Here is a 24589-nt window from a genome sequence, read left to right on the forward strand (position 1 = left end):
TTTGAATATCAGACCCTTGTCTGAGGTATCACTTGCAAATATATTTTCCCATAGAGTTAGTTCCTTCCTCATTTTAATGCTGTTTTCTTTAGCTGTGCAGAAGCTTTTTATTTTGATGAAGTCCCATTTGTTTATTCTTTCCTTTATATCCCTTGTTCTAGGGGACATATTGATGAAAATATCCCTCCATGGAATATCTCAGATTTTCCTGCATGTTTCTCCTCTAGGACTTTTATAGTGTTGTGACTTATATTTAAGTCTTTTATCCATCATGAGTTTATTTTTGTGTATGGTATAAATTGGTGGTCAAGTTTCATTTGCTGCATGTAGCTGTCCAGATCTCCCAACACCATTTGTTGAAGAGGATATTTTAACTCTATTTTATGCTTCTGCCCCTTTGTTGAATATTAATTGACCATAGAGACATGAGTTTATTTCTGGGCTCTCTATTCTGTTCCATTGATCTATGTGTCTGTTCTTATGCCTGTACCAAACTGTTTTGATTAGCATGGCCTTGTAATATAGTTTAATATCAGGTATTACAGGTATTATGATCTCTCATACTTTGTCATTCTTTCTCAAAATTGCTGTGTTATGCAGGATTATTTATGGTTTCATATAAATCCATATACATTTTTGAAATGTTTGTTCTATGTCTGTGAAATATGTCATTGGTATTTTAATAGGAATTGCATTGAATCTGTAAATTGCTTTGGGTAGTATAGACATTTTGATGATGTTAATTCTTCTAATTCATAAAGTTGGTATATGTTTCCATTTGTTTTTGTCTTCCTTGATTTCTTTCTTTAGTGTTGTGTAGTTTACTGAGTACAGGTCTTCTACCTCCTAGATTAGGTTCATTCCTTAGTACATAATTTTTATTTTTATTTTATATATATTTTACATTTTTATTTATTTATTTTTAATAAATAGGGTTACACTCCTCAGTGTACTCTGGATTAGGGGAAAGACACTTTTCTTGGCCTGTTTGAGGACAGGATTCTATTTTACTTAATATTTTTGGTGTTTTTTTCCTTGACTCTGAGTAATTTTTTCATATACATATATGTTTCCCTATCCTGTGGCCTGAAAATTCTGTCAAGGTGGTCAGCTGGGAGCATTAGAGCTCATCCCATTATATTTTCCATTCCTGTAGATCACTGACTTTACCTGATGTCCATTATTTTGAAAGTCATTGTTGCATATATTTATGCTAGAGTGTAAATCCCTATTTATATATATATATATACATATATATAATTTATATATATATTTATACATATATATGTAATCTTGATCATGTTTGGGTTTAGAAGATGTCATAAAGGAAAGAGTATCAAGGAGATTGAGTTGTCAGAAGGCAGAGATAATTTTCAGTGGTTGATAATGTTGAGTCTTGTTAGACTTGTCTAATATCAAGTTGTACGCAGTCCTCCATTTGAAGAGACCACAATGGGCAGTGTAGATGAAGATCTGGATCTCATAAAAGTAATTGTATTTCCTGAAATTGTGTTATTTTTCTAAAATCATGCTTACAAAGATCTTCATGACATCTCCTAATTTTTCCATTGCTGCCCCTCTGAGCCTCAGCCTTCTCTCTTCAATGCTTGGCTGCAGTCTCCATTTGAACTGATGACTAAACAAAGATAAGCAGAAGCTTTAATTTTAGTATTTTCACTGCCTGTCTTAAAGTTGTGTATTTATCCTGTGCTTACACTTTTTGTCTTCTCGACGTTCAAACACAGTTCTGCTTTGGCAATTTGTACTTTTACTTTCATCAGGAGTTTCAAATTATTGCTACTTTCTGGGAGTGAGAAGGTATCACCTGCATATCTTAAGTAACAGATATTTCTTCCAACAATTTTTACTTTTCTTGCTTCTAGTCTGGTCCATTTTTTGTATGATATGTTTCATGTACAGGTTGAACAAAGAGAGAGATAAAATAATCCTTGTTTTGTACATTTGCCTATGGGATGCCATTCTGTCTCTACGTATTCTGTCCTGACAGTGGCTCTCTGTCCACAATCATATGCTGAAGCCTGCCATTTCTTTTAGAGCAACCCAGTTTTGTTTATGATCCATGCAGTAAAAGGCTATTTTTTAAGGGAAGGCATTTAAAAAAATAAGATATTTCTTTCCACTGTGGCTGATGTGGCTCAGTGGATCGTGTGCCAGCCCGTGAATCAAAGGGTCATCAGTTCGATTCCCAGGGCACATGCCTGGGTTGTGGGCCAGGTCCCCAGTGGGGGCCAAGTGACAGGCAACCACACATTGATGTTTCTCTCCCTTTCTTTCTCCCTTCCTTCCCCTCTCTGAAAATAAATAAATAAATTCTAAAAAAGAAAGAAATGTATTTCCTTATTTTTTCTATCACCAACTCTCTTCTCTTTGGCAACCATCAGCTTCTTCTAGGCATCTATGTGTCTGTTTCTGGTTTGTTTATTCATTTGTTTTATTTTGTTAGGCTCCACATACAAGTGAAAGCATGTGATATTTGTCTTTCTTTGTGTCACTCTTAGCCTAGTACCATCTATGTTTTAAAAATGGCAATATTTAATTCTCATTTATTACTAATATTCATTGTATATATGTACCACATCTTCTTTATCTATATGTCAGTAAAGATATAGGTTGAATCCATATCTCCATATCTCCATATCTTGTTTATTGTGAGTAATGCTGCAATGAACATAGGGGGACATATACCATATTTTGCCAGGTATAATGTAGTCCCATGTATAACAGGCACCCATGTTTTGGCCCAAGATTTCAGGAAACAAATTTTCATTTTAATTTTTTAATTCAATTTTTATTTATTTAAATTTAGAAAAAAACAGTGATTGTATTCCAAGGCATTATTTTGCATACAGATATTGTTATTTATTTTTAGAGTTATGCTGTTAATGTGTAAGCCTAAGTAAAAGAATTAAGCACATTTACACAGATACTGAATTAGTACAACCCATGTATAATGCAGACTCTTATTTCCCCCTCAAAAATTTGGGCAAAAAGGTAAGCATTATACACAACAAAATAGGGTACTTTTTGAATTGGTGGGTTTTTTTTGCTGTTGTTGTTTTGATAAATATCCACAGTGATATTACTGGTTCATATGGCAGCTTTCAAAAAACATTTTTTTTCAGGAAATTCCATACTGATTTCTTCAGGGGCTGCATCAATGTACAATACTGCCAACATTGCATGATGGTTTCTTTTCTTCCATATTCTTGCCAACATTTATTTGTTAATATTTAAGAATAATCATTCTGACAGGTATGAGGTGATAGCTCATTGTGGTTTTGATTTTCATTTTCCTGATGATCAGTGACATTGAACATCTGTTCATGTTTGTTTACTGTCTGTATGTCTCTTTGGAGAAATGCATATTTAGGTCCTCTGCCCATTTTTCTATTGGAACATTTTTTATGTTAAGTTATGTTAATTCACATGTTGTATGAATTTCTTATGTACATTGGATAAAACAACCCATTATTGGATATACCATTTGTAAATATGTTCTCCCACTTAATAGTTTTTTTTCATTTTGTTATTGATTTCCTTCACTCTGCAGAAACAGTTTAGTTTAATGTAGTTCCACTTTTATATTTTTGCTTTCATTGCCATTGCCCAGGAAACATGTCCAGTAAGATATTTCTAAGACCAATATCAGAGTTTATTGCCCATATTTTCTTCTAGGGGTGTTATAGTTTCAGACCTTACATTTAAGTCTCTAATCCATTTTGAGTTTATTTTTGTATACAGTATAAGAATTTTGTTCAGCTTTATTTCTTACATGTATCTATCTAGTTTCCCCAACACTATCCTTACACCATTATATATCTTTGCCTTTTTTGTCATAGATTAATTGACTTTGAAAGAGGAATTTATTTATTGAGTTCTATATTCTGGTCCATTGATCTACGTGTCTGGTTTTTTTTTTTTTTTGTACCATACTGTTTTGATTATTGTATCTTTATACTATAGTTTGAAGTCAGGGAGTGTGATTTCTCCGTCTTGTTATTTTTCAAGGTTGCTTTAACTATTTGGAGTCCTCTGTGGTACTATGTAAATTTTAGGATTATTTGCAGTTCTGCGAAGAATGCCATTGGTATTTTAGTAGTGATTGCATTGAATTTGTATATTGCTTTGGATAATAAGGACCATTTTTTCTTTATTTTTATTGCTGACACTATTGCAGATGTACCTATTTTCCCCCACTCTCCATTTGTCTTCCTCTTCTCAGTCCCTGCTTCCCCTTCCTTCCATCCCTCATCACACTGTTGTCTATATCCATTGGTTATACATATATCTTCTTTGGCTAATTCCTTTACCTTCTTTCATCCAGCTCCTCCCTCCCCTTGACAACTGTCAGTCTGTTCCATCTATTCATGCCTCTGTTTTTATTTTGTATATAAGGCCATTTCAAATGCCACTTGCTTTATAAAGACTTTGTCATCTTTCTAATTAAATATGATTACTCTCAGCTCTATGTTTGGCTTATATCTCACTTGAATACTTTTAATTTACCTTGTATTATAGGTATTCATCAACTTTACTGCTTACTACATAGGCATTAGCTTGATATCTAGACTGTGTATTACATTTAAGTACACTTTATGGTTATAGTGGTTTTAATTATAGTAATTTAATAAATTGACTTGAATTTATTGATTTTTCTGTGTTTATTAAAGAAGTAACTAAATAAAATTTATTATAAAAAAAAGAACTCATTAATGAGAAATAATCATCAAAGGTTGAGGGTAGCTTACCTCATTTGTTAAATAAATTTAAAAATCAAGTTTAACTTTATTATAATGTTCTTTTATTTACATTAGTTTTAATTTCTAAAATATGAGATCAATGGGTGGGGCTGCTTTGATCGCTAAGAGCACAACACTATGGCTTCAATTTGTTATAGATGTCATGCAGAAAGTGTGCAATGCAATGAAACTCTCTTTTCCTTGTGTGACCTATAGGGAAAAAATAGTATAAATGCTTTTCAGGAGCTAGTGAGAGATGCATTACAAATTGAAATTAATAAATAGGCTTATATTTACTTCATAAATACTTTAATGTTATTTAAACTCTGGATACATTTTGTTAACTCACTACAAATTAAGTAATAAACACCAAAACAAATAAAATATAGTGAAATTCATTGTAGTATGCCACATTGTTAACAAATTATGTGAGGGTGTAAAATAGCATATAAGATCTAATAAAATAATATTGTTGGTAATAAAAACAATGCAACATAATATTATTGAATGATAGAAGAAAAATCAGAAAATGTAGATTTCTTAACAACAAAGAAGAAAACAAAGCAGAAAACCTGAATATTGGATTTAAATGAATGAATAATAGATGAAATTGTTATAACGCAGTCATTTCAGTATTTTTTTCTTGAACACTCCCCGTGAACATATAGGTGTGCTTCATAGCTAACTTTCATTCAAAACCTCCACCATTTAAAAAAAATAAACAATAATACTAAGGATGTAAAATCATAAAAAACTTTTCTCCCTTTTATTCACACCATGAACATCTGCATTGCAATTAAGCTAGAGTTTTCAGGTGTAACTTGAGTGTGTACTGATCACAAAAATATTTGTACCTTTTGATTTTTAGTTGAATAAATACTACCTGGAAATTCAGAAATGTTTAAATTGAATGTGAAAACAGATCATTCAAATGACACAATATTACTCAAATATTTTTCCAAATTACATTTCAGTTGACTTTTTGTTAAAATCACACATTTTCTTTTAGATTTCAGGTGTTTTAGTTTATATTATCTTTTTTCATTGTCCTTTTAATTATATTTAACCTTCTTTCTTAGTCTTAGAATTACAAGTGATCAACTTGAATATATGCCATGGTATAATAAAATAGTACTTAAATTTATGCTCTAGTTCTATAATCACCATCTAATAAATGTTATAACCTTAAGTACATTTTAAAACTTTCTGGATCTCACTTTCTTTATCTGTTAGATGATGAAGTTAAGCCAGGTGATCTTTAAAATCTGCTGGAGTAGAGCTTCAATGTACTTTCTGTATAAAACAATATGTAACCATATTGCCTAGGGAGTACCTGCATCCCCGTGACTATCCTATAACTACAGATTTGTACTTCTTACTCTCTTTACCTCATCCACTCTGTCCTCCAATGTACCTTCTCTCTGGCAGTCACCATTCTGGTCTAGGGCCTGTTTCAATTTTATTTTGTTTTTTAGATTCTACATGTAGGTGAAACCACATGATATTTGTTTTTTTTTCTGACTGAATTATTGTACTGGGCATAATACCCTCTAGGTCACATCCATGCTATTGCAAATGGTAAGATTTCATTCTTTTTTAAACATCAATGTGTGATTGCTTCTCACACCCCCCCACTGGGGACCTGGCCAGCAACCCAGGCATAGGCATACACCCTGACTAGGAACCCTTGACTCACAGGCCACCGCTCAGTCCACTGAGCCACACCAGCTAGGGCAGATTTCATTCTTTTTTATGGCTGAGTAATATTTCCTTGAATATATGTACCACAGATTTTTTATCCACTTGTCTATTGATGGTCACTTGGGTTGCTTCCATAGCTTGGCAATTGTAAATAAGACTGCAATAAACATAGGGGATGCACATGTTTTTTAGGATAGTGTTTTGGGATTCTTAATATAAACAATATGTATAGTGCCAGGTGAGTACTGGAAATTTCAGGGGGAATACTTTGTAAAGTATATGATTGTCTAACAGCTATGTTGTATGTCTGAAACCAATACAAAATAATACTGAAAGTAAAAGAAAAAAACAATGTATAAGTATTGGGAATTTTTTTACCTGTAATATGGCACAGATCTGTAAATAATGCATAATAAACTTATACATATTCTCCTACCCTACAGAATATGGTAAAAATGGAATCCATGATAATCATAGAACATGCTTATTAATAACATAAATGTCTGTCCTTGTCACTGAATATTTGGTACATACCCACACCTTATATAATAATGCACCATGTGACCATGATTGTGTTTATTTAATTAACTTTGGACCCATTTTGCTTGTTTCATTATTTAAAAGTAGAGCATGTCTATTAGAAAGAATTAGTTTCTTTGCTCACACTCTTATTAATTTATCACAAGACATAATTAAGAGCTATGTAAGGTATTAACATTTTCCACTTTATGTCACTTAATATTTGGTCATTGTCTTGTACAGCAAATCTACATGGAATTGTAAATAAGTTGACTTTTCTGTGTCTTTACAGCATGTCACTTACCACCTGTATTGCTTGTTTGGATCCTCACTGGCCTTGAAGACAGGGACTTTCTATTTTAATTTTGCTTAATTTGTACTTGGAACTATTTTTGTTATGTCTAGACAATCTATGAGTATGTGTAAAAAGTGTTTTAAGGTAATTACAGTTATCCCTTGTGGAATCTCCTGGATACAACGCCTAACTGCATAAACAGCATCCATCTTCCTTTAACTCGAGAGTGCATATTGATGCACTCTTTGTGGTCTACATCTCATTTACCTCACTGGAGATCCAGCTGTTAAAATTTCTTATTCATTCTCCTTAGGAAAAGGAAGATAATGTGTAATTCATTCCTCTCCATCACTTCATAGCACTGAACTAATCTCTCAATTACCCATAATAGAAATGGTCCTGTGTGACTCCTGTGTCAATACTATTTTTCTGGGAGGCATCTAATGGCAACCAAGCATTCTGCTGCTAGTATTGCTGGACAAATTTCCTCTAGTAGACTAGAAAATTACCAGCCTTTCTTGTCAGTACCCAAACTAAGTTATCCATGGTAATTTAGATTTAGAGAGTCAAGAACATCCATTTTAAAATACTGAAATATGTGTTCTGCTTATGTATGTGAACCACAACAATGTATCATGAAAAATTATAATACATGCACATCCATCCAGCCATCAATGTCATATTTTAATGGAATTCTTTTTAAAAGAACTTTCAAAGTGCTATTGCATATATGTATTTTCTATTCTCATTCCATCATTCCGCCTTTGTTTATCAAATCCGTAGTCATATAAAAAGAAACATCTTTTCTGGTTATCTAGTGTTACAGCTTGCAAAGGAAATGCTTCTTTCACTTGTTTAACAGTTTTCAAAGAATGATCTGATATCCTCAGAAATACATAGTTATGCCCATTAAAATGCATTCAAAAGTTTTTATAGTTGCTTTACTCACATAGCTAAGAACTGGAAACAAGTCAAATGCTCATCAAAAGAATAGTTGAATGCATTGTGCTATATCTATACAGTGAAATATTGCATAGTAATTCAAAGGAATTAATCAGCAATATACACATTAGCATGTGATAATCTCAGAAATGTAATTCTAATTTTTAAAAGTTAGACAAAAATTCAAATGTATTGTCATTTTATATAATGTTAAAAGCAGATAAAATTAATCTCTGGTAACAGAAATTAAATTAATAGTTACCCCTGGGGAAGATATTGCTAAGAGTGGCCTGTGGAGCCTCCTAGAGTAATAAGTTTTCTGTTTCCTTATCTGAATATTTCTTAATGAAGATTTCAGTGCTAGAAAATATGTAAAGTAAAACATGGTTAAGTTCACCAAGGGTAGCTAATAACCTGAATAGACACACATCTCTACTCACTATAATGAGCTCAATGAACTTGCTTTATGTGTTTCACTCAAAACATGTTTTTTTCCCTTATTGATGTTCAAATTATCTCTTATGAGGGCCTGTGATTGTTGTGTTTGTGTCTTTTTTACATTAATTAATTTATTACTTAAAAATTTTTTTAGCTACTGTGTTTTTTTTCTAGTAACTTAGTAGTTTTTCACAGATTCCTGGCTGTTTGATATGATAATCACACAATGTTTTCCACCCCAAACCTGAAGTATATTACTTTCTAAATAGCACATCTTTAAACAAGAATTTATATGTTTGGATACCAGTATAATCTAGGAGTATTTATTTCTTTTTTATTTTTATTCTTTATGCTATTACAGTTGTCCAATTTTCCTTACGCCACCCCCTTCTGACCTGCCACTCTCCATTTCTGTATTCATACCCAAAACCATTATGTCCATGAACCCTTCATATATGTCCTTTGACTAATCCTTTAATTTTCTTCAAATGGTCCCCAACTGCTACAGCTATCAATCCATTCCATGATTCTATGCCTCAGATTTTATTTAGCTCATCAATATTTTGTTCATTAGATTCCTCTTACAAGTGAGATCATATGGCATTTGTCTTTTACCACCTGGCTTATTCCACTTTGCATAATATTATCCAGTTCCATCCATGCTGTTGCAAAAGGTAGGAGTTCATTCTTTCTTTCTGCTGCATAGTTTTCTGTTGTGTTGATGAACCATGGTTTTTGAACCCACGCAACTACTGATGAGCACTTAGGCTGTTTCCTAATCTTGGCTATTGTAAATAGTGCTGCTATGAAGATAAGGTGCATAAATTCTTTGGAATTGGTGTTTTGGGATTCTTAGGAAATATTTCCAGCAATGGAATCAATGGATCAAAAGACAGTTCCATGTTTAATTTTTTGAGGAAATTCCATATGTTTTTCCACAATGGCAGCACCAGTCTGCATTCCCACCAATAGTGCACTAAGGTTCCCTTTTCTCCACAATCTCACCAGCATTTGTTGTTTGTTGATTTATTAATGATGGCTATTCTGCTAGGTGTGAAGTAATACCTCATTGTGGTTTTAATTTGCATGTCTCTGATAGCTAGTGATGTCGAGCATTTTTTGCATATGTCTATGGACCACGTGAATGTCCTTCTTGAAAAATATCTATTCGGGCCTTTGCCAATTTTTTTATGGGATTGTTTATCTTTCTAATGTTGACTTGTATGGGTACTTTATCTATTTTGGAGATTAAACCTTTAGCCAATGTATCATTGGAAAATATGTTCTCCCATGCAGTTGATTACCTTCCCAGTTTCATTATGGTTTCTTAGGCCGTGCAGAAGCATTTAATTAGATGTAGTCCTAGTTGTTTATTTTTCTTTCATTTCTCTTGCCCTAGGATGTATATTGGCAAAAATATAGCTATATGAGATATTTGAAGTTTTACTGCCTATGTTTTCTACTAGGATTTTTATAGTATAATGATATATATTTAAGTCGCTCACTCATTTTGATTTAACCTGGTGTATGGTGTAACTTGGTGTTCTAGATTCTTTTTTTTTTTTTGCACATACCAGTCCAGTTCTCCCAACACCATTTATTAAAGAGACTATCTTTACTCCATTGTATGACCATACACCCTGTTTGAAATATTGATCATAGAGGCACGGATTAATTTATGGGCCCTTTCTTCTTTTTTAAAAAAAAAATATTTTATTGATTATGCCATTACAGTTGTTCTATCCCCCTCTTCATTCCCCTCCACCCTGCACAACCCCTCCCCCACCATTCCCCCCCTTTAGTTTATGACCACGTGTCTCAAGTTCTTTAGATTCTATATTTCCCATACTATTCTTGCCCTCCCCCTATCTATTTTCTACCTACCATCTATGCTACGTATTCTTTGTACCCTCTCCCCCCTTCTCCTCCTCCCACTTCCCTGTTGCTAACCCTTCCATGCGATCTTCATTTCTATGGTTCTGTTCCTGATCTAGCTGTCCTCTTAGTTTGCTTTTGTTTTAGGTCTGGTTCTTAATAACTGTGAGTTTGCTGTCCTTTCACTGTTCATGTTTCTTTAACTTCTTTTTCTGAGATAAGTCCCTTTAACATTTCATATAATAAGGGCTTGGTGATGATTAACTCCTTGAATTTGGTCTTATCTGAGAAGCAGTTTATCTGCCCTTCCATTCTAAATGAAAGCTTTGCTGTATAGAGCAATCTTGGATGTAGGTCTTTGGTTTTCATGACTTGGAATACTTCTTTCCAGCCCCTTCTTGCCTGTAAGGTCTCTTTTGAGAAATCTGCTGACAGTCTGGTGGGAAGTCCTTGGTAGGTGACTGTCCCCTTAGCTCTTGCTGCTTCTGGAATTCTCTCCTTCATTTTAATCTTTGCTAATGTAATGATGATGTGCCTTGGTGTGTTCCTTCTTGGGTCCAAATTCTTTGGGAATCTCTGAGCTTCCTGGATTTCCTGGAAGTCTATTTCCTTTGCCAGATTTGGGAAGTTCTCCTTTATTATTTGTTCAAATAAGTTTTCTACTTGTTACTGTTCCTCTTCCCCTTCTGGTACCTCTATAATTCGGATGATGGAACATTTAAAGATGTCTTGGAGGTTCCTTAGCCTCTCCTCATTTTTTTTTTTTTGTATTTTTGTTTCTTCATCCTTTTCTGTTTGGTCATTTTTTTCTTCCTTCTGGTCCACTCCTTTGATTTGAGTCCCAGTTTCCTTTCCATCACTATTGGTTTCCTGTGCAATTCCCTTCATTTCAATTAGTTTAGCCTTCATATGTTCCTCTAATTTGTGACTAAAATCAACCAGTTCTGTGAGCATCCTGATCACCAGTGTTTTGAACTGTGCATCTGAAAGTTTGGCTATTTCTTCATCGCTTAGATTTATTGGCTCTGAGGCTCTGAGTTGTTCTTGAGCCATATTTTGATCTGTTTGTGCCTGTTATGTATGAGGAGTGGAGACTTAGATGTTCACCAGGGCAGGGCCACCCAGCTCGCTAGTTTGTGATGCTGTATGTGGGGGCGGGGTGAGAGAGGGACAATAGTAGTCCCCTCTGCCACTTCCTGCTGCTGGGGCCTGCCCGGTCCATCTCACTGCCACTCCTTCACCGGTTTATGGTTTATCTGCGCACAAATGTGTGACCGCAGTCAGCCCTCAGTGGGTCCGCCACCTTGCACCCTCAGTGGGTCCACCCCATGCTACTCCACACCGGGGATCCGCCCACGGCGGCCAGCATGCCTGGGTCGCATGCACTGGTGGGTCCGGTGGGTCGTTCCTGCCCGACCCCACTCTGCTATTGGCTCTGCCACTCTTACCAGTTTGGCTGAAGGTTTCGTTGTTGTCAGACTTCCATACAGTTCGATTTTCTGTGGTTTGGCTATGTTTTTGTTGCTAAAACTTTGTTATTTTTAAACTTGGTTGTGAGAGAAGGTAAAGTGTTTCCACCTGTGCCTCTGTCTTGGTGGAAGTTCCTGGGCTCTTTCTTCTGTTTCACTGGTCTATATGTCTGTTTCTTTGCTACTACCAGACTGTTTTGATTCCAGTGTCCTTGTAGTATAGTTTGACATTAGCTGTTGTGATTCCTCCGACTTTGTTCTTTTTTCTCAAGATTGCTGAGGCTATTAAGAGTCTCTTTCTGTTCATATATGTTTTTGAAATATTTCATATACATCTTCTAGATCTGTAAAATATGCCATTAGTATTTTAATTATATTTGCATTGAATCTGCAGATTGCTTTTAGGTAGTATGGACAGTTTAATGATGTTAATTAATCCATCATTATATTGTATTCCTAGATTAGAATAATTAATCTAGTTATAGTCATTTCTACTGGATGATAACTACATCAAAATTACTCTAATTAGAGAAAGAGGAATGTATATTTAATACATAATTTACAGCATTAATTACTATCAATATTTTGACATTGCATTTAGTACTAAGATATTTTTTTACCTCCTGTATTTCATTTACCCCTTCTATGACGAGAATCTGATTTCTCTAGAATACCCTTGTTGATAGTATTAAAGTGTTACATACTTACTAAGTACTAATTTAACTATCTTACATTACAAACACAACAGCTTTAGAATAACAACATCAATCTTAGCAATAAAATGATTGCTGAAGTTTATATTCTATAACAGTACATTTCATCTTATAATTTATCCCACTATAGATATATAGTTAAATTATTGTTTTGAGAGTCACATGGACTCTCTGTGTGACTATGTTATCTGTGGCACACAGGCTGCTTTTTCCATTTTACTCCTAATTCTAAAAACTTGAATTTTTTATGCTTTTGTTTCATAATTATATAATAAATATTAACATGATTCCAAAGTGAAATATATAAAACAAGGTCTAATTAAAGAGTCTAATTTTTACAACTGTCTATTCCTACCTTTTCTTTCTCTCCCAATAAAATATTAATTTTTATCATTTTATGATTCATACTTTCATTAAAAATAATATTTTGCTTTGTAATATTCACTTTTTGCATGTATTTTCATTGTTAGAGATATTTATATTTAGGTTCCAATGTTTATCTTTATATCAAAACTTTATACATTATACTTAGTGACCTATTACTTGTTCCCTGTGCTTTGGGTTTTGGTTTTCATTACTGACTGTCAATTTCCACTTATGAGCAATAATGAAATCAGCAGGTGATCTCTTATTTTCTATTACATTGCATACAAAATAATATTCTTTTACTGCCAGACAGTAACCATAAGGTGTCACTGTACAGTTTTTCTACTTTTTGACATTTCCAATTCTCTTGAATAACTTTTTTTTAAAAAATTTATTTATTTATCTTTAGAAGGGAAAAGAAGGAGAGAAGGAGAGAAATACCAATGTATGGTTGCTTCTGGTGCATCCCCTGCTGGGAACTGGTCTCTGAAACCCAGGCATGTGCCCTAACTGGGAATCAAACTGTGATCTTTTGGTTCACAGGCCCATGCTCAATCCACTGAGCTACACCAGCCAGGGCCCTGACTAACTTTTTTTTACTGAAGTGAAATTCACATAATATAAAGTTAATGAGTTTAAGGTATACAAATTGGTAGCATTTAGTACACCCAAAATATTGTACTACCACCATTGCGGTCTAGTTATAAAATGTTTTATTAGGCCAAGATGGAGGCAGAGAGAGATAAACTTTGTCTCTGTACACAACCAAAAGGAAGACAACAACAAATTTAAAAACAAAAAATAATCATAACTGCCAGAAAATCTAACTGCATGGAAATCTGACAACCAACGAGTTAAAGAAGAAACAATCATTCAGGCTTGTAGAAGGGGTGAATACAGGCAGCCGGAGCAGAGCGGACTTGCAGCAAGGTGGCAGCTAGAGTGCCTCAGCAGGCAAGGCATCAGCTGGTGGAGCAGGCCATCCCAAATCTGCACGTGGATAAATCAGGAGGAACAACTAGGGAGAGAAACAGACCATGCAACGCAGGGTTCCAGCTTGGGGAAATAAAGCCTCTAAACCACTGGCTATAAAAATATGTGGGGGTTGCAACAGGAACAAAATTCAGAGCTTCATAGGAAAGTTTGTTAGAGAGACTCTCAGGGTTCAGAACGTACACAAAACTACCTACCTGAGAACCAGCACCAGAAGGGCCCAATTTGTTTATGCATAGCAGAAGAAGTGACTGAAAGCCAGCCGAGTGCCAAGCAAGTGCATTGTTCCCTCCCTGACCCCTCACCCACGTACAGAGCCGTAAGACAGTGACATGGGTTGCCCTGATCTGTTGAATATCTAAGGCTGTTATACCTCTTACAACATAACAGGTGTGCCAAGACAAAGAAATATGCCCCCCAAAAAGAACAGATCAGAACTCCAGAAAAACAACTAAACTACAAGGAAATAGCCAACCTATGAGATGCAAAGTTCAAAAATAAAGGTAATCTGGATGCTTATGGAATTGGTTGAGCATGGTTTCAAAATAGAGGAAAAAGTGAAAGCTCTGAAAAGTCAAAACAAAGAAAAATGTACAGGGAACCAACAGTGAAGGGAGGGAAACCAGGACTCAAATCAATGGTTTGAAGCAGAAGGCAGACATAAACTTTCAGTAAGAACAGAATGAAGAAACAAGAATTCAAAAATATGAGGAGTCTTAGGAGCCTATGGAACAACTTAAAATGTTCCAACATCCATATCATAGGGATGCCAGAAGGAGAGGAAGAAGAGCAAGAAATTGAAAAGTTATTTGAAAAAATAATGAAGGAGAACTTCCCCAATTGGGCAAAGGAAATAGACTTCCAGGAAGTCCAGGAAGCTCAGACAGAGTGTGAAGGAAGTTGTACCCAAGGAAGCACACACCCAGGGACATCATAATTACATTAGCCAAGATTAAAGATAAGAGAATCTTAAAAGCAGCAAGAGAAAAGGAGATACAGAAACAAGTATAAAGGACACATGGACAAAAACTAACAGGGGTGGAAATGGGAGGGAGGTGGGGAGCACTGGGGGGAGTGGGCTGGGTTGGGAGTAAGACAGAAAACTGTACTTGAGCAATAATTAAATAAATAAATAAAATAAACTATACAAAAAAAAGAGAGAGAAAAGGAGACAGTTATCTACAAAGGAGTTCCCATAAGACCACGAGCTGATTTCTCAAAACAAACCTTACAGACAAGAAGAGGCTGGGAGAAGTATTTAAAGTCAAGCAAGAAGGACCTACATCCAAGATTACTCTCTCCAGCAAACCTTTCATTTAGAATGGAAGGGCACATAAAGTGCTTCCCAGGTAAGGTCAAGTTAAAGGAGTTCATCATCACCAAACCCTTATATATGAAATGTTAAAGGGATATATCTAAGAAGAAGAAGAAGAAGATCAAAACTATGAACAGTGAAATGACAAAAGACTCACAATTTTTAACAATTGAACCTAAAAAAAAAAACAAAAACTAAGCAAACAACTAAAACAGGAACAGAATCACAGAAACAGAGGGTTATCAGTGGGGAGAGAAGGGGAGAATGGGAGAAAGGCACAGGGAATAAGAAGCATAATTGGTAGGTACAAAATAGTCAGAGGGAGGCTAGAAATAGTATAGGAAAGGGAAAAGCCAAAGAACTTACATGTACAACCCATGGACATGAACTAAAGAGCACGGGAATGCTGCAGGGAGTGGGGTGCAGGGCAGAGAGGAAGAAAGGGGAGAAAAATGGGGCCACTGTAATAGCATGATCAATAAAATATACTTAAACCATGTTTTATTACCCCCACAGAAAACATACCCACTAATCATTAACCCTCTATTTCCTTCTCCATCATGGCTGCTTCCTGTCTCTATGAATTTACTCATTCTGGATGTTTCATATAAATGGAATTGTATAATTGGAGACATTTTGTGTCTAGCTTCTTTCACTGAGCAAAATATTGTTGAGGTCTGTTCACATTGTAGCATATATTACTACCTCATCTCTTTTTGTGGCTTTTATTTCACTGTATGGGAATACTGCTTTTATTTTAACATTTAACCATTGGTAAATATGTGGGTTCTTTCCACCTTTTGGCTATTAATTATGTTTACATTATGTCTTGATAATTTCAGTAAATCTTTGTTGACAGATTTATGACAATCTCTCAAACAAAACAGACACAGACTCATAGATACAGAGAACAAACTGATGGGTGCCAGTTGGGAGGGTGGTTGGGGGGCTGGGTGAAAGAGGTCAAGGGATTATGAAGTACAAATTGGTTGTTACAGTATAATCATGGGGATTACAGGGCACCATCAGAAATATAATCAATAATATAATAACTATGTATGGTGCCAGGTGGGTACTAAACTTATTGGGCAGATTGCTTCATAATTTATGTAAATGTCTAACCAGTATGCTGTAACCTGAAAGTAGTGTACAATATTGAGTGTCAGTTGTGATTGAAAGATCAAAAGAGGAAAAATCTTTCATTTTTAGACATTTTTAATTTTTTATGCATATAATGCTTGCCATTAGTCCTTATACCAATGTATATGTAGTTGTTTTTATTTGAACCTTATTATAAAATATATTGTTAAAAAAGTTACCTCGCTTGTTTCATTATACATAATATCCTCACTTGTATACCTATATACATAATATCCTAAAGCAATTTACTCATCCATGGATGACCTTGCTTTTGTTTTATATTTTACTTTATTTTATGGAGTAAGAATCAGTTATATATACCTCTATGTCTCTCTCTTTCTCTCTCTCTTCTACCTTCTCTCTCTCTTTCTATCTCCATCTCTCTCTCTCTCTATATATATATATATGTGTATATGTAAATACATACATGTATAAGTGGGCTTCTTGAAGAGAGCATATGGGCATACAGTTGAGCCTTATTTTTAGGTCAACTCTGATAATATTTGTTTGTAATTGGTATATTTAGATGATTAATGTATTTAGATCATTATTGACATAATTAAATTAATATCTACCATACTTATTATTACTTCCATTCATTTCTGTTGCTTTTTGCTCCTATTTTGTTTTCTACTCTTTTGTGGGTTTAATTACATATTTATGAATTTATATTTTCTTTTCATTCTGAACATAATAACTATACCTCTTTTCAAACTTTTATTAATGTTTGTCTAGATTTTACAATACATATTTGCAACTAATTCAAGTCCATGTTTATTTTTTTTATATTTTATTTATATATCTTTAGAAGGGAAGGGAAAGAGAGAGGGAGAGAGACATCAATGTATGGTTGCCTCTCCTGTGTCCCCTGCCAGGAACTGGCCTGCAACCCAGGCATGTGACCTGACTGGGAATCAGACCATGATCTTTTGGTTTGCAGGCCTGTGCTCAATCCACTGAGCTACACCAGCCAGGGCTCAAGTCCACTTTTAATAACCTTATTCCATTTCATAGGTAGTGCTAGTAACTTAGAATAATTAGTTTGAATTCCTCCATTCCATTAATTGTATCATTTCTGTAATTTATTTCACTTAGGCATGAGCTATTATCATCAAATACATTGTTGTTATTATTTGGAAAGACTGTTATCTTTCAGACCTATTAAGAATAAGAAAATAAGTTGTATTTTATTCTTCCTTATTTCTTCTCTATTGCTGTATTTCTTTATGTAGACCTGAGTTTCTGACCTGTATCATTTTCTTCTTTCTTAAGAACTTAGTTAACATTTATGTAAGACAGACCTATTGGCAACAAATTCCCTAAATTTTTATTAGCCTGAGAAAGTCTTTTCGTATTTTATTTTTGAAGAATAATGTTTCAGATAAATAATATATTGTACATTTTTCCCATCAGCACTTTAAATATCTTACCCCATTCTATTTTTTTTGCTTGGTTTCTAAGCATTTGGATGCAATTCTTGTCTTTCCTCCATAGTAGAAGAGGATCCCCCTCATCTACAAGATTTTTTCAATATTTTATATTTTCTGAGGTTGGACTGTAGTATGCTAGATTTGTTTTTGTTTGTTTTGTTATTGTTTCTTGGCATTTATATTTTTGGAGCACTCTGAGCTTTTGGATCTGTGATTTGGTGTCTTGACATTAATATGGAAAAATTCTCAGCCGTTATTGCTTAAAATGTTTCTTACAATCCTTTCTCTTTTTTCTTAAGATTACTCTTAAACATGTGTTATACTTCTGCTATTACTCTTAAACATGTGTTATACTTCTTGTAGTAGTCCCGTAGTTCTTGAATATTCTGTCAGCTTTTTCAGCCTTTGTATTCTTTGCTCTTTTTAGTTTTGGAAGTTTCTATCGACGCATCCTCATGTTCAGAGTTTCTTTCCCTTAACTGAATTTAATCTACTAATGAGCTCATCAAAGATATTCTTCATTTCCATTATAGGGATTTTGAGCTACAGCATTTCTATTTTATTCATTTTTAGAACTTCCATCTATCTTCTTACAATACCTATATGTTCGTGTGTGTGTGTGTGTGTTTTATCATTTTCCATTAGAGCCCTTAACATCTTAATCATAGTTGCTTTAAATTACTTATCTGAGAATTTAAACATCACTACCATACCTGATTATCTACCTCTGGAAACTGTTTGTTTTGTTTTCTTTTTTTACAATCTGTTGTTATTTTTTGTTGAAAGCTAAACATGATATACTGGGTGAAAGGATCTTTGATAAACAGGTCTTTAGTAATGTGGTTGTAGGGTTTGTAGGAAGTTAGGAATAGAAACATCCTAGCTTTCTTTAGTTCTAAGATAGGTTTCAGGCTTTTGATGGGCCTATTTCTCTAGACTCTGAATTTCACCTCTTAAGTGGGACAAGATAGCCAGAAAGGATAAGAATTGGGTGTTTTCCTTCCCCTACATTGAAAGCTGGAGGGGCTGGAGTTGGATATTGTCCTTCACAGAGTTGGTTAGGTTTTGACTATACCACACTGTGTTAGGTTCTGGTAAAATATTTTTTCTTGAGGATTGAGCTTGTTAAGAACAGAATGTTCTGGCTCATTTCAAAATCACATTCCTTTTCTGCTTCAAAAAGCATGGGGTATATTTTTTCCAGTTTTCACTGTGAGAAACAGATACGGCTCATGGAGGAAAACTCAAAGAAGGGGGGTGCTCTAGCACACTGCCTGCCATCCTGGATATTTTTCATACAGTTCAGGCTTTCTGATAAGATATGGATAGCCACGGAGCTTCCTGCTCCTACGTGAAATATTTCTGCCCCGATGAGCTGTGATTTTCTAGTTCTGCTCATCTAATTTAGAAGGTAGTCATTTGTTCTATTAATCCATCAATTCTCTGATGAAGTTAAGAATACTTTTTTCTCCAGTTTTTTTCCCAGTTTTTGGCTTGTTTTTGGTATAGAGTGACAACTTCCAAGCTCTTTACATGTTGGACTGGAAACAAGAAGTCACTCCAGTTTCTTTTGATTAGTTTATAGTAGATTCTTCTCTATACTTTTCATCTTTCTGCAAATTTAGAACTTAAATTCTGTAGACAGCATATAGTTGTGACTTCATTTTTATGCACTCTAACAGTCTTTGTCTTTTTATTATTGTCTTTAGACAATGCATTATTAAGTGGTTATGATATAATTATAATAATACCTATCATATCTGTAACTGTCACTTGTTATTCTTAAAAACATATTGCCCTCTTTTTTTGTGACCATACTCAACCATTTCTGTGAGCATCCTGATTACCAGTGTTTTGAACTCTGCATCTTATATGTTGGCTATCTCTTTGTCACTTAATTCTATTTTTGGATCTTTGATCTGTTCTTTCATTAGGACCATATTTTTTTTTGTTTCGTTTTGGTGCATCCATTATGTTGTAAGGGGCAAAGCCTTAGGTATTCATTCACCAGGGAGAGGCAACCCATGTCACTGCCTTGTGGCTCTGTATGTAGGGGAGTGGTCTGAGAGGAAACAGTGCTGCTTGCTTGGCTCTCTTTGCATCTTTCAGTACTTCCTCTAATACCTGCAAACAGATTTGGCCCCTCCAGTGCTGATTCCCAGGTGAATGGGTTTGTGTACATTCCTGGACCCTGTGGGTCTCTCCAACAAGCTCTCCTGTTACACCAAGGCACATCATAATTACATTACCCAAGATTAAATATAATGAGATAATCTTAAAAGGGACAAGAGAAAACGAGACAGTTACCTACAGAGTAATTTCTATAAGATTAACAGCTGATTTCTCCAAAGAAACCTTACAGGCAAGAAGGAGTTGGAAGGAAGTATTCAAAGTCATAAAGACAAGGGCCTACATCCAAGATTATTCAGAAAAATTATTATTTAGAATGGAAGGGCAGATAAAGTGCTTCCCAGGTAAGATCAAGTTAAAGGAGTTCATCATCACCAAGACCTTATTATATGAAATGTTAAAAGGACTTATCAAAAAAAGGAGTATCAAAACTATGAATGATAAAATGACAACAGACTCACAACTTTCAACAACTGAACCAAAACACAACAACAAAAAAACAAAAATGAACTAAGCAGACAACTAAAACAGGAACAGAATCACAGGAATGGAGATCACATGGAGGGTTATCAGTGGGGTGGGGGATGGAAGAATGGGAGAAAGGCACAGGGAATAAAAAGCATAAATGGTAAGTACAAAATAGACAGGGGAGTCTAAGAATAGTACAGGAAAGAGAGAAGCAAAGAACTTACATGTACAACCCATGGACATGAACTAAGGGGGAAGATTGCTTGTTGAAATGGGGGTACCAGGCAGTGGTGAACAAAGGGGAGAAAAAAATGGGACAACTGTAAAAGCACAATCAATAAAATATACTTAAAACATTTTTTTGCCCTCTGATGATTCTCCAGATCAAAAATTTTTCATGGGCTCTGAATCACAGGTAATCCATGGACTTGACGCAGATTTTTTTCTTATTCACCAGGTAGGGATAAAGAATCACTTTTACTTTTAGGCCAGAGTATTTATGCAATAGCTCAGAAAGCTAGTGTATAGAAATGTCTGTTTAAAAGCAGTTTAAATGTCTCTCTTGCATACAGAAAGTAAGGTGAATAGAATAGCTCATATCCTTTCACTTAGCATGTTTCTATTTTGTTCATAAAAAGAATACTTGATTTTAATATGTGTCAACACCAAAATAAATAATGGCATGTGGTGCAATTAAACTCAAAATTGCTTTCATTGTGTGTACATATTTTTTAAAAATATTGTCAGTGTTTTCCTTCAGGGCCTTTTTCATCAAGTATAATGGTGACAGTCACCTCTATTCTAAAATCATAAGGCCTTTGTTTTCAGAATAATTCTAAGTGTGGTCTGATTGGTTTCTTGTGCTTTTATATGCATATGTTTATATGCATTAAAATATTGTCTTCCTTTGGTAACTTTTACCCACTAGATTTATAGTACCATACATCCCTATGAAGTAAAAAATAAAAAGTTGTTTGTTAATATTATATTTCTGTAATTTTTCTATGTTGATACATATAAAGTTAGTTATTTTAGCTGATACATAGTTGCCCATTATGGAATTATATAGGCTTGATAAAATATGTTTGTGTATTTGCTGTATTATGTAGAATTAGATTTTATACATGCAGTAAACATTCTTATACATGTAATTTTGACATATGTGTTAACTTTCTCTAAGCACCTTATCAGTGAATTGCCATATGTCATAGATTTATTTGCTGGCTCATACAACATAGATTTCCAAATTCTTTCAAAATTGGTTGTTTTCAGGCATAAATACATGGAACAGACAAATGGCTGACAGAAGGGAGGGGGTCAATAGACTAGATGAAGGAAGATAAAGAGATTAAGAAAAAATATATACATAACACATCAAAACAGACAACAGTGTGGTGATAGCCAGAGGTATGGGGGGTGAGATGTAGGTAGAGGTGAGCAAAGGGGGAAATGGGGATGGAAAGATCATTTGCTTGGGGAAGTAGATGCATGATGCAGTGTGCAGATGATATTTTATTGAGTTGTACACTTAAAACCTGTATGGTTTTGTAAACCAATGTCACCCCAATAAATTCAATTAAGAAAGGTCTTTAGGACATTTTTCACTGTCATAAGTAACATGTCAGAATTTCTTTCAAATAATCATTTATTCACTGGCTGAGACTTGAGAAAGAAAAATATATATGTTTATTTACACATGCACATGCATATACATATATATTCATGGGAAAAATAACAAGAACAAAAGTATGAGTAAATATTCTGTGACACAGCATGTGTGAGGGGTCACTACCCAGACCACTGGGCTGGCTACAGGCTTATTAAGAGATTTCCAGCCAAGATGGAGGTGTAGGTAAACACACTTCTCCTCCACATGCAACTACAGCAAAAATTACAACTAAACTACAAAGCAAGCATCACCCAGATTCATCAGAAAACTGAGCTGTATGGAAGTCTGACAACCAAAATTTTAAATAAATCACATTCATCCAGAAGGCTACTCTTTCTACAATAGGCCATGCTACTAAGACAGAGAGTGAAAGCAGCTCTATCTAATACACAGAAACAAACACAGGGAGGCTGCCAAATTGAGGAGACAAAGAAATATGGACCAAATGAAAGAACAGATCAAAACTCCAGGGAAAGAACTAAGTGAAATTAATATAATAAACCTATCAGATACAAGTTCAAAACACTGGTTATCACAATGCTTAAGGAACTCATTGGGTAATTGAACAACATAAAAAGAGGCCCAGGCAGAAATGAAGGTTACACTAAGTGAAATAAAGAAAAATCCATGGGGAAACAACAATGGAGGGGAATGAAGCTGGAATTCAAATTAAAAATTTGGAACATAAGGAAAGAAAGATCATTCAAACAGAACGGCAAGAAAAAATAACTTTTTAAAAATGAGAATAGAATAAGGAACCTCTGGGACATCTCCAAACATAACAACATCTGAACCATAGGAGATGCAAAATAGGAGTTTCTTGTGCTCCTATGGTTTCTTGTGCTTTAAACCATAGGAGTTTCTGCACATAGGAGTTACAGAAGAAGAGGAAGAGCAAGGAATTGAAAACATTTGAAAAAGTAATGAAAAAAAACTTTTCTAATTTAGTGAAAGAAATAGACCTACAAGTCCAGGAAGCACAGAGAGTCCCAAACAGGTTGGACCCAAAGAGGACCACACCAAGACACATCATAATTAAAATACCAAAAGTTATTTAGAGAGACTCTTAAAAGCAGCAAGAGAAAAGCAGAGAGTTAACTGCAAAGGAGTTCCCATAAGACTTTCGGCTGACTTCAGAAAATATACTTGGCAGGCTAGAAGGGACTAGCAAGAAGTGATGAAAAGGGACTTGCAAAGTGATGAAAAGCAAGGATGTAAAACCTAGATTACTTTATCCAGCAACCTTGTCATTTAGAATTGCAGAGCAGATAAAGTGCTTCCCAGACAAGGTAAAACTAACAGAGTTCATCATCACAAAAGAAAGTCAGTGAAATGTTCTCATAGCACATACATTGCATTGAAACATGTAGTAAAAAGCCTGGAATATAGTATTTTTATATAAAACCAAAGATTATAAATATCATATATATGATATGTATTATATATCATATATGTGATGTATATAATTTTATTTTACTTATTTTTTAAAAGATTGTGTTCACTTATTTTTAGAGAGGGGGAAGGGAAAGAGAAGGAGAGGGAGAGAAACACCAATGTTAGAGGGAAACATTGATCGGTTGCCTCTTGTACATGCTCTGACCTGGGACTGAACCCCCAACTCAGGCATGTGCACTGATTGGGAACAAACTAGAGACTTTTTTGCAACTGAGCCACACCATTCAGGAATAGTTTTTAATAATAATTAAAAACTTATGTATTTATATGTACACTTCAATGTATAAACTCATTTGATAATAATCATACATATCCAAAGATGTATAGAAACTAGACATAATGAGTTTGTATTTTCTTAAAAAATGTATTTTAGTGCTCCAAAACAAGTAATGAAATAAAAAATTTTGGAATGCATTTTTTTCATTAGTTCCTTCTTTTGTTCTAGGTTAGACCTAAATAACTTTTTAATAACTCATATCAATATCATATTTCTAGTGATGAAACTTCTAGAATGATCATTTCATTAGTTTCATTGATAAAAACAATGTACAATAGAAATATACTCTCATAAACAAAAAAATCCAATAGATTTTATCAGCTACTTTCTAAGAATACTATATTTTGTAGAGTACATACCTGGATATTTGGTTATTGTTTCTGGTTAACATTCAAATCTCTTGCTGACTTCATGGAACAATTTAATAGTCCTTTTTCGTCACTTCCTGGCAGAGAATTATTAATGATTCCATCACCGATAGGAGAGAACTCTGTTTAAGAGAGTAAAATATGAGTGGCATCAAAATAGTGGCAAGTTACAGTGAGCCATAATTGAGTAAAGAAAGGCTGTAAGGTTCCCCAAGGGAAAAAAAACACCAAGTGAATATATGATTGTTCCTTTCCCACCATCACAA

The 24589-nt window shown here is 34.5% G+C and overlaps 1 long non-coding RNA gene across 3 annotated transcripts in view; it reads right to left on the reverse strand.

Annotated features, from left to right (window-relative positions):
- Nucleotides 1-24589, reverse strand: part of LOC128626710 (uncharacterized) — a 118997-nt gene that overhangs the window by 85432 nt on the left and 8976 nt on the right. The window contains exons 2-3 of one of the 3 annotated variants that reach the window (XR_008390752.1): nt 24315-24445; nt 11899-12343 (exon numbers count right to left, since the gene is read on the reverse strand). This is a non-coding gene — a long non-coding RNA (uncharacterized LOC128626710). Of the gene's footprint in view, nt 1-11898; nt 12344-13844; nt 14097-24314; nt 24446-24589 lie in introns of those variants that run through there. The other 2 variants (XR_008390753.1, XR_008390754.1) reach the window with 2 other exon arrangements.

The sequence above is a fragment of the Artibeus jamaicensis genome, unplaced genomic scaffold, assembly GCF_021234435.1.
Source record: "Artibeus jamaicensis isolate MK-2021 breed Jamaican fruit bat unplaced genomic scaffold, CSHL_Jam_final scaffold_916, whole genome shotgun sequence".
NCBI lineage: Eukaryota > Metazoa > Chordata > Mammalia > Chiroptera > Phyllostomidae > Artibeus > Artibeus jamaicensis.